At 44.8% G+C, this 6165-nt stretch overlaps 1 protein-coding gene across 1 annotated transcript in view; it reads right to left on the bottom strand.

Annotated features, from left to right (window-relative positions):
• GRHL3 (grainyhead like transcription factor 3) overlaps positions 1 to 6165 on the bottom strand; it is a 106655-nt gene that overhangs the window by 35604 nt on the left and 64886 nt on the right. The gene's annotated exons all lie outside the window — the stretch shown is intronic.

Below are 6165 nucleotides of genomic sequence, written 5' to 3'. Positions count from 1 at the left end.
ATGATGCCCCAGAACTGCTGAATTTGCCATTGTTCATATGCTTCTGCATGACTGGTGTTACACCTACAGCAATAACAGTGTTTTTGGTATGGGGGCTCATAGAGAAAGCAGTCCTCATTCCTATCTATCCATCCATCCATCAACCAAGCAGTCAGTCCCTTAATACCAGGAAAAAAAAAAAGGGGGGGGGGGAAGCAGCAGATGAAACATCCCATGAATCAGCCTCTGCAGCTATTTGTAACAAAATTGCTGACAGGTTTGTAATTGCCTTCCTACTGTTATCAGCTGGCACTCACCTGCAGCCCTGAGAATTGCAGCTCTGCAGCAGGACCCAGTTCTATCCCCTCAAAAAATAACTTCTGCTGCAGAGCAGTTACACCCTTGTCTGCCATATCTCCCACACAGCGTGTTAGTGCTGGCTCAGAGGATATCCCATGTTGCAAAAACACGTCTGTTCCTTTTTTACCAGACCAGTTGCTCTCTGGTATGATTGCAGAGGATTTTGCTTTCAATATCCTTCCTTTGAAATAAAAAAAAATTGCACCAAACACGCCAGCAGAAGTTTGACAAATTCTGAACGTTTGAAATGTTCACTTCAGTGTTTCACATCTCAACTTCTGATGAATGATACTTACAATACCCAGTTGACAAAATATTTTCAGATTGCGACTTCCCTCTACAGCCTGGGATGCAAACAAAAGCTGAAAATCAAAAATGCTGGCAGACCCACAGCTGCATTTTCTTATCAGCTATCCTAATGTCCCTGTGCTCACATCTGTGGGTAAATATGTTTACAGACAAATAGTCCCCCCCAAGGCAACTTGTGAAGGACTGAACCAAAGAACAAATAAAATGAATTGAGCTCCCATCATTTCTGCAGTGCAATTCCTGGTTTTTGAATGTGTAAGGCTCATTGAAAGAGCAACAGAGACAGGTGAGGAATCAGGCGAAATTCCTTGGCGTACGCTATGGAAAGATGATTCAGAGATCTCCCAGTGGGGCTGCCCTGCTTGCAGCAGGCTTTGCCAAAACTGCACTCTTTGCTACCAGCAGTGTGATGCTGAGCAAAGCGAACAGCTCCAGCAGCCTCACAACAGCTCTGTGCCCTGTGCATCTCTCCTTGCAGCCCTGCTGGTCCTAAGCTGGCCCCAAGCAGGGAGCAAAATGAGGGGCAGTGTGCACTGGGCTCCTAAAAGGAAATAGCTGTGTCCAGTGCACAGCAGAGCAGAGGGATTTGCAGTCTTCCCACAGGAAGACTGCTGAGACAAACAATGTCGACTGGAAAATTTTATGGCTCCTATTAACACTGTCAGTCATATAAGCCAAAGGAAAAAAAAAGGAGGGGGTAATGAAACCTCCTACTTCAAGGCATGTGCCAGTGGCCTCTAGGGACAACAGAAGATTTTTTTCTTCCCATGTACAGTGTTGCTCAAGTAGCTGGGTGCGTTCTGTCGAGTTTCTCCATCCACAGAAATACCATGCATCAACAGGTGATGGTAAAAGCAGACACTGCACTGGACTAGCCATTAGCTTCGTTTGGTATGAGCATAGAAGAAATAAGCCAAACACTAGTACAATAACAAAATAAAGGGAACGCTGGAGGTGAATCTGGACCTGAGATCCTAAAGAATCAACAGGGATGCTCTGCAAGGACCAGAGACGAACCAGACATAGAGAAAGGACAGGTGTGGGACAAACCACCATGCTTTGACTGGTGCTGCGTATCCCATTCTGTTACACAGCCAGGCCAAGTAATGCATCAGTGGTACTGATTTTCAGTGCTCCAGAATGGAGATATGGCCAGTTCCCCTAATTGCCAGTTCAGTTTGACCTGGGTCCTCTTTCAATTCACTGATTATGATTTCAGTATTGTTCTTCCTCTGAAATAGTTCTAATTTTCCTAGTGCTCATTTTCCTAGGCATTAGTTCTGGTATTTGATAATTTCTTGTAAAACCAGCCTTGTGCAAGGGCACTAGTTTTTCTCTAGCTGTTCTGGGAATATTCTCTTCCCCCATGCATGCTAGTACCGCATTTGACTTGCTCCGGTCCCCATAACTCACAGCTCTGCTGTTGACATACCCACGTTCTTCTCTTCTTTTGTTATCTCCAAATTAAACACTCCTTGTTTATAGCTAGTTAGTTATCAATCCCTGAATGCCTGAATTTGCATTCTGTACGTCAGTGTCATCCTCTGCTCCTGAAGGTCACTGTGCCCTCTCTGCAGGACGCCCTAGCCCTCTTCCACTTTTGGAGAGAGAGCAGCTGATTCTATCAGTGCACGCATTTTTTGGTCATTTGGAAAATAATGAATAAGATTGGGCCCCCAAATGATTCTGGAAGAATTTTTCTACTGAATCCCTTCTGTAGTCCTTCAGCTTTCAGCTTTACCTACGGGGTGAGTACTGCTGCTTCCATTCTCCTGTCTGCTTCAAGTGAATTCTCATGTCCAGACAGCATCTCATTTTCACAAGGCCTCAGACATTGCTACGTGCTGATGGTTATTCTTTCCTGCTGTGTTGCTTGGAGATGGGCCTGTAGAGGGGAACAGAGTCCATCGGATACATGCATCGAACTTTCCCCATGAAAATGACTTGGAAACTCCATTCCCTCCAGGAAATCTGTACAAATGGCAATAGAAGAAAGCGCCACATGAAGCCTCTCTGCTGTCATTCATGTGCATGGATCAACACGGATATTATTTTCCTTCCCAGTAATTAATTTCAGTGTATTATTAATTGTAATAACCAGCAATTTTTAATGACACAGTGAGCCTCATCAAAACCCCAGCACTTGGTTGTTGCAATTAAAGTAACTGTGGCATCCCCTGAGCAGCAGGGATCCTCTGTGTCTTTCCATTCTGCATAGTGCCATCGCCCAGGCCTGGAAGATGACAAGGAGATCAGGGGCTGCAGATTTCCTATGGGATGTTGAGGAAAGCTCTCTTTGCCTCCATCTCATCCATAAAATCAATCTTGCACTGCAACAATTTACCTGGGGATTAGCTTGTTAAAAAAAACTAGGATTATTCGGGTACTTAGGACCCACAACATGGTGTCTGCTGAGAAAAAAGGCAGCATTCTGGGAATGCTGCTGAAAATGGCTCCAAAATCAGGCCTCATTCAGGTTCTAGGTTGAGTGAGTTAAAGGCAGTGCACTTATGTTTCATTACAGCGGTGTTCCCCAGGGGTCAATTTTGGGGACTGGACTGTTTAATAACTTTATTAATTATTTGGAAGAGGGAATTGAGCATACCCTCAGGAATTCTGCAGACAACACCAAGCTGGGGGAAGTGTCGATCTGCCTGGGGGTAGGAACAGGCTGATCTGTGAATTGAGGCCAATGGGATAAGATTCAACAAGACCAAGTGCTGGGTCCTGCACTTGGTCACAACAACCCCATGTAGTGCTACAGGCTTGGGGCAGAGTGGCTAGAAGACTGTGTGGAAGAAATGGTCCTGAGAGTGCTGATCAACGCTCAGCTGAACATGAGCCAGCAGTGTGCCCAGGTGGCCAAGAAGGCCAACGGCATCCTGGTTGTGTCAGCAGTAGTGCAGCCAGCAGGAACAGGAGGTGATCGTCCCTCTGTTACTGGCACTGGTGAGACTGCACCTCGAGTGCTGTATTCATTTTTGTGCCCCTCACTACAGAAAGACACTGAGGCTCTGGAGTGTGTCCAGAGAATGGAATGGAGCTGTGAGGGCTCTGGAGCTCAGTCCTATGGGGAGCGACTGAGGGAACTGGGATGGTTCAGTCTGGAGAAGAGGAGGTTCACAGGAGACCTTATTGCCTGCTATAGCTCCCTGAAAGGAGGTTATGATGAGGGGGGTCGGCCTCTTCTCCCAGATAGCATCAAGAGGACAAGAGGTGATGGCCTCGAGTTGCACCAAGGGAGGGCCAGGTTGGATATTAGGAAAAAATTCTTCTCAGAAAGAGGGTTAGTGCACTAGCAAAGGCTTCCCAGGGAGGTAGTGGGGTTGCCATCCCTGGAGGTCTTTAAGGAAAGCGTGGATGTGGTACTTAGGGATGTGGTTAGTGGGCAACATTGGTGGTAAGCGAACCATTGGACTGGATGATCTTAGATGTCTTTTCCAACCTTAATGATTCTCTGATTCTATGGTCAGGCAGCTGTCACACTGGTTGAACGTTTAATCCAGGCTCACACAGTGAGAGCATCACAAATGTGTGTCATTTCCTCTGCACAACTGCACCAATTAGAAACAAAACAATGGATTGCCACATCTGCCATTCACCTTATGCTTCTCACATCACAAGCACATTATAATCAAATAGAGAAAACACCGGTATTAATTACAGCATGAATATCTTAGGCACAGTCCTGACCAAAACAAAATCTGAAAACTTTATCATTAAAGAAAAAGATATTTCAAATGAGAAGCAAAATACGTGAACATGTTCATGACAGATCCAATCACAGCTGTAGGCTCTTTCAGACAGGGACAATCTCCTGTTCTGACCTGGTCCCAACGTAGCACAAGAGGCCTTGCAATTGCACAAACTACTACAATAGCAATTAAGTTTCCCATTAAGATTTTTATTATCAAAAGATAATAGTCACCATTACTATAGCAAAACACTCAAGGGGGAGTCAGTAAATTGATAGATTGTTTTCTTTGAATTCACTATATTTGTTTAAAGAGCTCATTTTAAGAATGATATCAAGGCTGTAAGAACCAAAACAGCAAAAAAGATCAATAATTCTCAAGTCACAGCAAAGAACATGATTAGACTGGGATCCTGGGCAGACAGATCTGGCGGTTGGCAACCAGCCCATGGCAGGGGGTTGGAGTTTGAAGATCTTTAACATTCCCTCCAACACAAACCATTCCATGATTCCATGTGACACTATAGTTCACTTCTGTCTTGAACAAGATTATGCGGATCAATTAGACAAACAAAGTTCTTGCTATTTGTGCCAAGTTTTTGCTTGTTAGCACAAGTTCCTGTGATGCTAATAAGACCAATGGACTTCCAGGCTGAATCAACTTCGTACTGGGTTGGCTCAGGGCATGGAGATAGAGTTCCTGATACCTGTGTGTGTCTGCATAAACCTTTAGATTGGATCTAAGGAAGAAGTTTTTACAGTACAGGCAGTGAGGCACTGGCACAGGTTTCCCAGAGAGGTGGTGGTGCCCCGTCCCTGCAGACACCCCAGGTCAGGAGATGGGGCTCTGAGCACTGAGCACTGATGGAGCAGTGGGTGTCCCTGTGCACTGCAGAGGAGAGGGGCCAGACAGCCTTTAAGGGTTCCTTCCAACTTAAAAGATTCTGTGATTCTATGAAACCTGTGGGCAGTTACCTGCTTAGTCACTTCCTTGCTCTAACACGATCACAATTTACAATTCATGTAAGTACATGCAATGTTATCACCTAGCAATGCTTTTTTAATGAAAATTCTCAACTATAACCCAACACAATGGCTTTGGACAACAGGTGAATCTCAGGATCTCACTGTCGTAAACTCCATCCTCCCCTATGAGTCTCCACCCCTTTGTTTACTGCAGTCTCTTCCTGTAGGACATTGTGCCTGGCTTGTAAAATCCTGAGAGCAGAATCAGACCATGGCACATAAACAGGTATTTGCATCCTCTGGGAGAGTAACCTGACCTGGGACTCACTCAGAATGGTGGGAGCAAGATCAAATACATTTACATACATGCAAATTTTTCCATTTGCTGTGCAAAAATATTCGTCTGAGATACGGGAAAATATGTTTCTGACTCAGAATTGATGCTATCTTTCCAGTCAAGATTAGAGTCTAAATTGTGCAACCTAGTTTAGCTCACAGTATCAGTTGCCACGCAAAAGACAGTGTTTCATGCAGAGGTGTGGTCTTTCCAATGATTGCAACAAGTACAGACCACAGTTGGCTTCTCTTTCAGATCCAATACAATTGGACAGCACAGCCAATTTTTCAGTTCTGATCCTAAAAGAAACTGTTGTGGACTGGCCATAAATCGTGGTGAAATTAAAGGGATCAAAAAGGTTTTGCATGTCTGTGAAGAATCTGTCTCTGAAGACTAAAATCAGAAAAGGTGAAAGCACTTGGAGAAGGAGAAGGAGAAGGAGAAGGAGAAAGAAGGAGAAGGAGAAGGAGAAGGAGAAGGAGAAGGAGAAGGAGAAGGAGAAGGAGAAGGAGAAGGAGAA

The sequence above is a fragment of the Numida meleagris genome, chromosome 22 (genome assembly GCF_002078875.1).
Source record: "Numida meleagris isolate 19003 breed g44 Domestic line chromosome 22, NumMel1.0, whole genome shotgun sequence".
NCBI classification, from domain to species: Eukaryota; Metazoa; Chordata; class Aves; order Galliformes; family Numididae; genus Numida; species Numida meleagris.
Note: the sequence above shows the minus strand (reverse complement) of the source record. Positions and strands in the feature narration are given on the sequence as shown.